This window comes from Sciurus carolinensis, chromosome 2 (assembly GCF_902686445.1).
Source record: "Sciurus carolinensis chromosome 2, mSciCar1.2, whole genome shotgun sequence".
NCBI classification, from domain to species: Eukaryota; Metazoa; Chordata; class Mammalia; order Rodentia; family Sciuridae; genus Sciurus; species Sciurus carolinensis.
This window is the reverse complement of record NC_062214.1, coordinates 141,107,027-141,118,457: the sequence shown is the minus strand read 5'-3', so window position 1 is coordinate 141,118,457 and position 11,431 is coordinate 141,107,027. Positions and strand designations below refer to the sequence as shown.

The 11,431-nt window shown below is 35.6% G+C and overlaps 1 pseudogene; it reads right to left on the bottom strand.

The window, feature by feature from the left end:
• Window positions 1–3,754: 3,754 nt before the first annotated feature.
• LOC124976582 (60S ribosomal protein L29-like) lies at window positions 3,755–4,201 on the bottom strand (annotated as a pseudogene).
• Window positions 4,202–11,431: the final 7,230 nt, after the last annotated feature.

The window sequence follows — 11,431 nt, the reverse complement described above, 5'->3', positions numbered from 1 at the left end:
CCTATAATGCCTATGAAAATATTTTGTTCATAAAAATAATAGAAAAAGTTATTTTAAATGTAAGTAAACTATAGTTTCTTATAGTTTTCAAAACTAATAATATCTCAAATTTATACATCATTACAGATAAAGTCACATGAAACATGGCAACTGCCTTAAATTTTAAAATAATTAAAGCAATATCTAATTACACAAAATCAAGAAACTTAAAATACAACAAAATCAGAAGTTATTAAGAAATGTTGCTCAGTACATAATTTGTTGTTCAAGTGAAATTCAGAGTGATACCATGAGGCAATTTCCACATTTCCCCTTCCCTTTCCTCTCCACCATGTGGGAATCAGCTTCACACAATTAATTAAAGGGTTCATTTGGTGACCCTCCAACTAAACCACTAAGTACATTTTCTAATTTTTTTCCTCATCTTTTATTACTTAGAAAAATTCAAAGACTTGGACTGATTTTAATCATACATAGACATTAATGAAATTATTAACACTGGTATAAACTTCATTTCCAAACCAAGATGCTACATTTCAATTTAATAAGCAAGTTACTACTGAAGACCTGCAGTACTTTTGGCGTCTTTCACCATGGTGGAGAGCGAAGCAAGAATGGTCTGTGACATCAGCTTCCTGGTGTCCTTTCCCTTGTATGATTTACTCTCCTTGAATGAAGGCTAGACTTTATGTCATGCTGCTAACAAATAAAATATGACTGAAGTGATGGGATGTCGTATATGAGATGAGGTTTTAAAAGACTATGGGTTTTGTTCTTGCTTTCACATGCTTACTGTAATGAAGGAAGCATTCAGTGCAAGCAGCTTTATGAAGAAACTCATACAGCAAGTAGTGGAGGGAAGCCTTTAGCCATGTCAGTGAGAAACTGAGGCACTCAGTCCAACAACCTGGGAGGAGTTGAATCTGGCTATAAATACTGAATGAGCTCAGGAGCAAATTGTACCACAAATGAACCCTAAGATGACAGTAGGCCCAGCTAACATCTTGGTCAGCATCTTGTGAAAGACCCTAAGCCAGAGGACTCAGTGAAGGTAAACTTTGATTCCTGACTCAATGACACTATGAGTTAATAAACGTACATTGTATTAAGTTGCTCTGTGTTGGGGTAACTTGTACACAGCAACAGGTAACTATTATACTGTCTTCCAAAGAATGTACTATCTATTAGAAGAATAAAACTAATTTAAATATAAGATAAGGTGTGATGTATTCGATATATTTTAAAAAAACAACATGATGGTAATGTGAATGATTTCTGACAAGGATTATTTATTAGGAAGGAGACTGTAAGGAAAAATGAAGAAAACTTTCTTTTTCTAGAAAGAATGAAAGCAAATGATGATCATGAGCCCTGAAAGAGATACTAAGGAATCTGAATATTATTCTGTAAGGGAAGATGAACTATTAAACGTTTTTGAGAATAGGAATTATGTGATAAGATTCATTTTTTAGGATGAAATTCTGTTACCTTTATGTATACTAGATTAGAAGTGAAAGGAGAAACAATTAATTATTAAAAGGCTACTGCAAAAGTCCAGATGATGAAAGAATGGAGTCTGAGCCATGTGGAAGCAGCAGTAGGAACAGAAATGGAAAAATAGGTGTGAAGTTCTTGGGAGCAAAATTAGTAGAATTTGTTAAACACTGAATGATGGGGAAACTGAAATAAAAAGGGACAATAGCACTAAGATGTTAAGCCAAGTTGCTTTGAAGAAATGATGACATTATGAAATAAATGGAGGAACAATTTATAAGAACAAAATAAGTTTGTTTAAACTGGACTTGTTTGAGTACCAGCGGGAGAATATATGTGCTAGTAAGTCAGCAGTTTCAAATACAATTATGATGCATAGGAAGGAAGTCAGAACTGCAGGTAAGGATTGGGGAATAATTAACTTAGGGATGCGAGTTAAAGCCATGAAAAGAAACGAGATTGCCCACTGAGTGCTTAAAAACCTCTTATTACTCTCTACAACCAGCAGACTAAAACATAAAATCATTAAATACCCACTTATCCAGCCTCAGCTGCCACACATGCCAACATATACTCTATTCCAAACACACAAAGTGACTAACAGGCCTCCCAAGATAGCATGTGCTTTTGCACCTCATGCCTGTGCCCTTCAATTCCCATTTGCAAAATGTCCTCTTCTCAAACACTCATTGAGCCTGTGTGGAATTTCAAATGTCACCTTGTTGTTCTTCTAGAATACATTGTCCTCATCACTGTAAAGTCCTTTATCATATATTATTATAAGATTTCTTACCTTTCTATCCCCAACACACCAAAACTAGGACTGTGGTCCAGAGTCATTCATTTTATGTAACCAGTGGCAATTTGCACGTAGTATGAACTCAATGTTTTAAATAAAAGTAATTCCTGGGAAATAAAGGAGGAAGGGAAGAGATGGAGATTCCAAGTTGAAATCATCCTCCTATAAGAGACTGACCAAGGAAGAAATGAGAAGGACCAAGAAATCAAAATGCTTACTTGTACAGATGCTCCTCCAGTTATGACAGGATTCATTCCTAATAAACCCACATAAGTTGAAAATATCTTCAGTCAAAAATCCATTGGCTACACCTGTCAGACTTCATAGAAGAGCACCTGGTACACTGTAGAGTGTGGGTTGCTTCCTCTTGTGATTGAGGGGCTGACTGGGAGTTGCAGCTCATGCCCAGCCTTGCAAGAGTATAAAATACCAGACATCACTAGCCTAGGAAAAGATCTAAATTCAAAATCTGAAGCAGTTTCCACTGAATGTGCACCACATTTGCACCATCATGAAATAGAAAAGTCATATGTTGAACCATCATAAATTAGAGACTCTATGTTTTTTTAAAGGCAACTCCTAATGCTGAAGAAAAGGTTCCCTTCAATCGCCACCTTACCACTAAACATCTCTCACTTTTAATATTTAAAAATACAATAAAATTAATCTTTTGTGACATTTGGAAGATTTATTTGGATAAAAATCAGAATTTTATCAAATTCACTGGGAACTGGCACTCTTAAAACACACTCTGTTCTTCTTGGCAAGGCTGCTAATGATTTAATCTATTCTCTTCTTAGTGCTTCCCATAGCAAAGAGCTGTGATATTTAAGACCATGGTTATTTCATAGAACTCCTTCAGAGGCTTCAATTGGCTTCACTTCTCTCCTTAGTCTACATGTACACAGAGTCTCATAGCAACCAAAGTAATTATCTTTAAAAAGATGTCCTCGAGGCCAGGCAAGACCTTCCTGCCTCCAACCTTCCTCAAGCTCAAGACCCTTCCCTTGCACAGCTATTTCCTGGCCTTTCAGAAGTTTCATGAACCTGGGCAGCTGAAATATTCTCCTGCACACAGACCACTGTTCTTACCACAGTCATTACCTGCCACAAGCAGTGCATGTGGAATGTTGCTTGCTCCGTGCACTCCAGTGGACACATGCCAGATTCACCTTGCTCAGGTCCTTTGGCATCTGTCAACATTTTGTCTGTGAAGGAACATGTAACTTGGCTGTTCTCTAAACTCTTTCCTAAAGCACTAAGCACCAAAAAAAAAAAAAAAAAAAAAAAAAAAAAAAATGGTATTCATGTGGTTTGGGGATTTAACAGGTTATGTATTCTAATGAAATTCTGCTTTACTCCTGACCTAGAAAAAAATGGATGTCATTTCTAATCTAGAAGACTCTCCATTCTTCTCTTCTGTTCTCACATTTGCAAAGAGAAATTTTTACTATGGAACGTTCATAGGAACCTGGGCACACTTGGGGGCCTGGCAACATTGGGAGCAGGAGCTGGAGCTACAGCCTGGGTCTTGGTTTGGGCTTGGGCTTGGGCTTGGGCCAGCAGAGCCCACAACCCCTGAGCAAGCTTCTTGAGCTTGGGTTGGGCAAGGAAGGCGAGGCAATCAAAGGGGGCAAGGCTGGCACCCTTTGGCATCTTGGGTTTAACCTCCTTAGGCTTTACCAGGGCCCTGATAGCCTCAGTATGGGCACTCATGGCCTTGGCACTGTTTGCCTGCATCTTTTTCAGGCCCTTCTTGTTGTGCTTCTTGGCAAAATGCATATTTCTCAGGAACTTGGGGTCTACTCCCTTAAGAGATTCATATCTTTGTGATCAAGTTTTCTTGATGCCATTTCTGGGCCATTTTCGGGACTGGTTGTGCATGGTGTGGTTCTTGGACTTGGCCATGTCTGTACTGTAAGCCACTGATCCTGGAATGGTTGAGATAGGAAAAGGAAGCTCCATTCTTCTTCATGGGATCAATTCATTAAAAAAAAAAAATTCCTAATCATCACCTGACAAAAAATGATCAAAACAACCTACCTAAATGGTTATCAAAAAAATAAATTAATAAACAAACCTGAGCATACAGGTTTTGGGTTTTATTTATTTTTATTTGTTCTAATTTATTATACAAGACAGTAGAATACACTTATACATTTTGATAGATCATACACAAATGGAGTGTAATTTCTCATTTTTCTGGTTATACAGTTTGTGGGATCACATCAGTCATGCAGTCATATATGTTCATGAAGTAATAATGTCTGTTTGACTCTACTATCCTTCCTACCCCCATATCCCTTCCCCTTCTTTCACTCCCCTCTACCTAATATAAAGTCTATTCTTCTCTACCCAATCCCCACGTACTGTGAATTAGCACCCGCATATCAGAGAAAACATTCAGCTTTTGTTTTTTGGGGTTTGGTTTATTTCACTTAGCATGATATTCTCTAACTCCATTCATTTACCAGCAAATGCCATAATTTCATTTTTCTTTAAATTTGAGTAATATATATGAATATTACTCAAATTTACATATATACATATATATATCACATTTTCTTCATTTTCATCTATTGAAGGTCAACTAGGTGGGTTCCATAGTTTAACTATGGTAAATTGAACTGCTATAAAAATTGATGTGACTATTTCACTGTAGTTTGTTGATTTTAAGTACTTTGGGTATAAACCAAGGAGTGATATAACTGGGTCAAATGGTCGTTCCATTTCAAGTTTTCTGAGGAATCTCCATACTGTTTTCCATAATAGTTACACCAATTTGCAGTCCAACCAGCAATGTATGAGTGTATCTTTTCCCCCACATCCTCACCAACACTTATTATTGCTTATATTCTTGATAATTGCCATTCTGGTTGGAGTGAGATGAAATCTTAGTTTTGATTTGCATTTCTCTAATTGCTAGAGATGTTGGATGTTTTTTCATGTATTTGTTGATTGAGTGTAAATCTTCTGTGAAGTGGTCTGTTCAGTTCCTTAGCCCATTTATTGAGTAGGTTATTTGTTTTCTTGGTGTTAAGTTTTTTGAGTTCTTTATGTATCTTAGAGATATCTTTATATATCTATTAATGCTTTATCTGAGGTGCATGGGGTAAAGATTTTCTCCCACTCTGTAGGCTCTCTCTTCACATTACTGATTGTTTCCTTTGCTGAGAAGAAGCTTTTTTAGTTTAAATCCATCCCATTTATTGATTCTTGATTTTACTTATTGTGCTTTAGGGGTCTTGTCAAGGAAGTCAGATCCTAGGCCAACATGGTGAAGATTTGGGCCTACTTTTTCTTCTAGTAGTCACAGTGGTTCTAGTGCCTAAGTCTTTGATCTACTGCAAGTTGAGTTTCATGCAGGGTGAGAGATAAAGTTTTAATTTCATTTTGTTACTTGTGATTTTTCATTTTTCCCAACACCATTTGTTGAATAGGCTATCATTTCTCCAGTTAATGTTTTTGGCCTCTTTGTCTAGTATAAGTTAATTGTACTTATGTGGGTTTATCTCTGTATTCTATTCTGTACCATTGGTCTATGGGTCTGTTTCGGTGCCAATACCATGCTGTTTTTATTATTACAGCTCTTTAGTATAGTTTGAGGTCTATATCATGATGCTTCCTGCTTCACTTTTCTTGCTAAGGATTGCTTGACTATTCAGGGTCTCTTATTTTTCCAAATGAATTTCATGATTGCTTTTTCTAGTTCTATGAAGAATGTCATTGAGATTTTAATAGGAATTGCATTAAATTTGTATATTGTATGACCATTTTGAATATATTATTTCTGCCTATCCAGCAGCATGGGAGACCTTTCCATCTTCTAAGGTTTTCTTTAATTTCTTTCTTTAGTGTTCTGTAGTTTTCATTGTAGAGGTCTTTCACCTCTTTTGTTATATTAATTCCCAAGTATTGTTTTGAGGTTATTGTGAATGGGGTAGTGTTCTTTATTTCTCTTTCAGTGATTTCATTACTGATGTATAGGAATACATTTGATTTATGGGTACTGATTTTATATCCTGCTACTTTGCTGAATTCATTTATTAGTTCTAAAAGTTTTCTGGTGGAATTATTTAGATCCTCTAAATATAGAATCATGTCATTAGCAAGAAGTAATCATTTGATTTCTTCTTTCCCTGTTTGTATCCCTTTAATTTCTTTCATCTCTGATTGCTCTGGCTAGAGTTTCAAGGACAATGTTGAAGAGAAGTGATGAAAAATGGCATCCCTGTCTTGTATGAGTTCTTACAGAGAATGCTTTCAATTTTTGTCCATTTAGAATGGTGTTGACCTTGGGGTAGCATATACAGCTTTTAGGATGTTGAATATTTTTCTACTATTCCTAGCTTTTCTAGTGTTTTGAACATGAAGAGGTGCTGTATTTTGTCAAATGCATTTTCTTCATCAATTGAGATGATCATATGATTATTGTGTTTGAGGCTATTTATGTTAAGAATTACATTTATTGATTTCCATATGTTGAACCAGCTTTGCATCCCTGGGATGAACCCCACTTGATCATGGTGCACTATCTTTTTGATATATTTTTGTATGTAATTTGCCAGAATTGTATTGAGAATTTTTGCATCTATGTTCACCAGGGATATTGGTCTGAATTTCTCTTTCCTTGAAAAAGGAAATATCACAACAGACACAACTGAAATACAGAAGATAATTAGAAACTATTTTGAAAATTTATACTCCAATAAAATAGAAAATATTGAAGACATTGACAAATTTCTAGAGACCTATGACCTACCTACACTGAATCAGGAGATCACACAAAATTTAAACAGAACAATTTCATGTAATGAAATAGAAAATGCCATCAAAAGCCTACCAATTAAGAAAAGTCCAGGACCAGATGAATTCTCAGTTGAGTTCTACAAGACCTTCGAAGAATTAATGCCAATACTTCTTGAACTAGTCCATGAAATAGAAAAGGAGAGAATCCTTCCAAACTCATTCTGTGAGGTTAATATCAGCCTGATACCTGAAACAGGTTTATTTTTATTATTTTATGGAATACATTTGTCCTAAATCCAGTCATATTAGAATAAAATTCACATAGTAATTTTAACGACTATTTGTTGAAATTTTAGATACTAAGTACTAGGCAATGAAATTACTGGGCTTTAGACAAGTTAAGTAGCATGTCCCTAAACTACACAATAACATGTGACAAAAAGAAGTGAACCAAATCCAGGATCTGACTTCAAGGACCAAGATTCATAATATGCCAAACCTAAATTTCTATAGCACTTTATAATTTAAAACAAATTCTAATATGGCATGATTCTCAAAACATCAGTCAAATATAAGGGAAGATATAAATAATCAGTAAAGTCAGATTTGCTGATACTAAGGACCCTTGTTATGAATTCTCTCCATGTATTCCTTGAACTCCATTATCATTTTAAGAAAACATTATAAAAATTGAGATAAATACAATTACTTATTAGGATGCTCATAAAAATAGGTTCCTCATTTAACACTGAACTTTTGGTTTGGTAAAGACTATACATATATTGGCAAGAACCCATTACAAAGGGCTCTCAAAGCTAATACAAAGTGCTCCATTAAGGTGATGAGTGTCCATTCACAAAAAGAAGATATTTCCTTAGATTCCAGATCTCAAGTGCTGACTCCAGTTAAGGAACATGTCTTTCCACAAATTTTCCATTTCAACACTGGCTTTTCTTTTCCTTTCTTCTCCTTTCTTCAAGGTTCAGTTCCCTTAATCCCTAGGAAGAAAAGGAAACCACTCACCCATTTCGTGTAAGGAATACTTCCCTTATGTCAGTCAAGGGGATAAAAAGTTGATGATATTTATTCTCAAGGGAGACTCACCTTTGAGGAGGGAACTGTTGCTGTTCCACCACTATGCACCTTCTTGTATTTCAACAAGTAGTTGGGGGTTCAGTAAGGTTACCAGAGGTGGGGAGAATAGTGGGAAGGGAAGAGTGAGAGAGTTTGACCCATGGATGCTAAGTAACAGGAGCAAGAAGTGCTTGTATGTTATTTCACAGTCGAGTGACAATAGATAATAATAATAATGTACTACATATATCAAAAAGCTAGAAGGAAAGATTTTGAATGTTTTCACTGAAAAGAAATGATAAGTATTTGAGGGGATAAATATTATTTAACCTGCTTTAAACATGACAAAATTATACATGTATCAGATCGTGTTTCCCATTAATACATACAACTTTTCTGTTCTTACATATCAGTTAAAAATAAATATAAATTTTAAAAAAGAATTAGTTGCTGCATATTGGAACCACATAACTTCTCAAAGCTAACCATTCTCCTTTCAATTCTTTCTTGGTATTTGTAATGACTGGATAAAATTTGTAATTAAAAAAAAAATCAAGAAGTTGGGTTCTGGACTACTTTTTTAGTAACAAACTTTAAATGAAACAGAAAAGGAAAAACAAACCACACAGGCTGTTACAAAGACAACATTCAATACATAATTCTCTAGGGCAGCAGGAGGGGATATCTGTGGGCGATTTGATGGAGATCTCTGGTTTAGGTCAAGATTCCTCCAGGGGAATATATGACGACTCACAGTTTCAGCTACAATCCTGATTTCCCAGTGACTGAGCAGACGATGGCAGACCTGGAGAAGCTTCGGGGTACACCATGCCTTATTGGAAGTGGACTCTCCTTTGCGAACTATATAAGGGAAGGAGAGGGACCTCCCAGGGCTCTGTGTCTACAACTACCACCATCAATGTGTAGATGCTCTCAATGAGGATTTTACTGATTCTAGTCACAAGACAACTGAGCCATGATCACTTGTTTCACAGGGAAATTCACATCCTAGCAGCTTGACTTTAAGAATCAACTGGTCCCTGGTTTTACTACAGTTTTGCAGTCTCCTCTACTGCTCATGGAACACAGGTGGTTTCAGAGAAAAAAAGAGTTCACCTCAATCCAGGAGGAGGGAGCAGAAATAAAAATTAAAATGTTTAATAATTGTTTTCTCCCTCTTTTCCCATCAAAGACATCTAACTGCTAATCAGAGTGTCTGATCGGCATGAGATACCATTACAGAATTATCAACTGAGTGGAGATAATTCTATTACAGAGGAGATATTTGACAGATGCGTTAGCTCATGTCACTTTTTCATGAGAAGCTATTCAATTTTTGTTAGATTTTTTAAATGTATGAGATGTCTCAGAAACAAAATTACAAGGAGTCCAGGAACACCAAATTACCTCCATTAACTTACCTCCACTGATGAAGTTAGGACAATGCCCTCTACATTTAAAATTGTGGGGCACAATGTCTGAATATGAAGGAAAATGCCTTCGGTGTGGAAAATCAAAGGCAAGTAATCCAGGTGACCTCAGAGGCCAAGGTTTGCTTTCTGAGATCCTAGAACCCCTATCTTGTGTCCAGTGGAAAGCCAATCCCCTAATGCAAAATTTAGTTAAAATCTGAAAGCTTGCACTTTGTTACCTGATTCTGATTTCCTTTCCTACTAAACCCTCACCATTGCTTATGTCTGACCCAACATATTTATTCTCTCTTCCCTTCACAGCACCATTTCAAACATATAACCCTTTTTCTCTGATTTATCAAGACACTATTTAGCCAAGAAATTAGTATATGTAACAGACACTACCAAAGATATGTGATGAAGAAAGATGCTGATGATCACAGTTATTGATAAGAAACACCAGAAACTTGACTACAAAAGATTTTCAATTCGTTCCCCTAGGAATTTCTCATTCTTGATATTTTTCTACTGTCACCACTTGCCTTTGTTTCTGACCCTCTCTTTTTCACTCCTGGGTTCACTTTCACCTTCAAGGAACCATTCATTCCCAATACTGAGCATCTAGTCATCAGTCTCCTTCAAACCCAGACCCTGGAGGGCTCTTGCTTTCCATCACAAAGAGGTCTCTCAAGGTGTTTTGTTAAAAAAAAAAAAAGTCCATCTGCTTAGCAGAGAAATCATGCTACTCCCTTAGGAGCAGAGCAGGGACCTTCAGTTGTGTTTTTGAATCAGTTCTATTTTTCATTCTGTTCTCAAAGAGTTTTGTCAACAAAACAAAATTGATGCATTAAAAAGTTAACTCAAAACTAAAATAATCTATTTGCTTGTGCTATATCCACAATTAAAGGAGAACTACAATGTCTATTCACTTACTAAATTTAAATTGCCTTGTAACCTTAAAATTGGTATTTCTCATACTCTTAAACACAAATTTCCTTAATATTTGTATAATTGTGAAGATGAACTTAATCTTAAACCCATTTATTTTATGATTTCATTATCATTACTTAACAGAACCATAACATGCAATAGCTACAAAAGTGTCAGCTATATTGAACTTAATTCCATCACCAGACAGTATGGCTAGATATTTTTGGTTTATGTGACCAGAGAGTGTGCATGTACTGAGTTCATTTGGTTGTATATTGTAATTAATTCAGAATGCTAGCCAAAAGTGAGATTTTTCAGTTTTGTTATTTTAATGGAATAAAATAAAAAGACTATTTGGTTAAAAGTTTGCTTAGCATGTTTATTTGTTTTTACCCAATACAACATACTCCAGTTAAAATGATGTCTTTAAAAGATATCTGGACAATTAAATATGGCACACATATCTGACCTAAAAAGAAAAGCATTTCTAGAGCTATTGTTTTAGAACTTAAATTTGATGAACAGAATCGACACTGTTGCAGAACAGCATTATGTGCTTAAACCATGAAAATTGTAATTTTCTTGGACAGCATGCATTTCAATCAATATTTATGAAGTCCTCCAAACGTGCCTTTTAACCAAATTTTGCATTCATAGCAGCCTCCCAAAAAGGTCTTGGCCAGTAATGATGCAATACTACATTTCAGAATTTAAAGGCATGAACGTAAAATGTGACTGTGGTTTAAAACAGCAGACAGACCTACTCGACTAGCATAACCTAGTAAATTTTATCAATACAGTACTTGGTTATTTGAGGATTTGAAATTCAGTCTCTATGAGAAAGAAGCAGCTTGAGAGCATACTCCATTCAAAACAATCGGAAAAAGAACAATTCCTCTCACATCACAAGTTATTTTTATTATGTATATGAGTCTATCAGATGCATTGTATTTACAGGGTCTAGTGGTTTAAA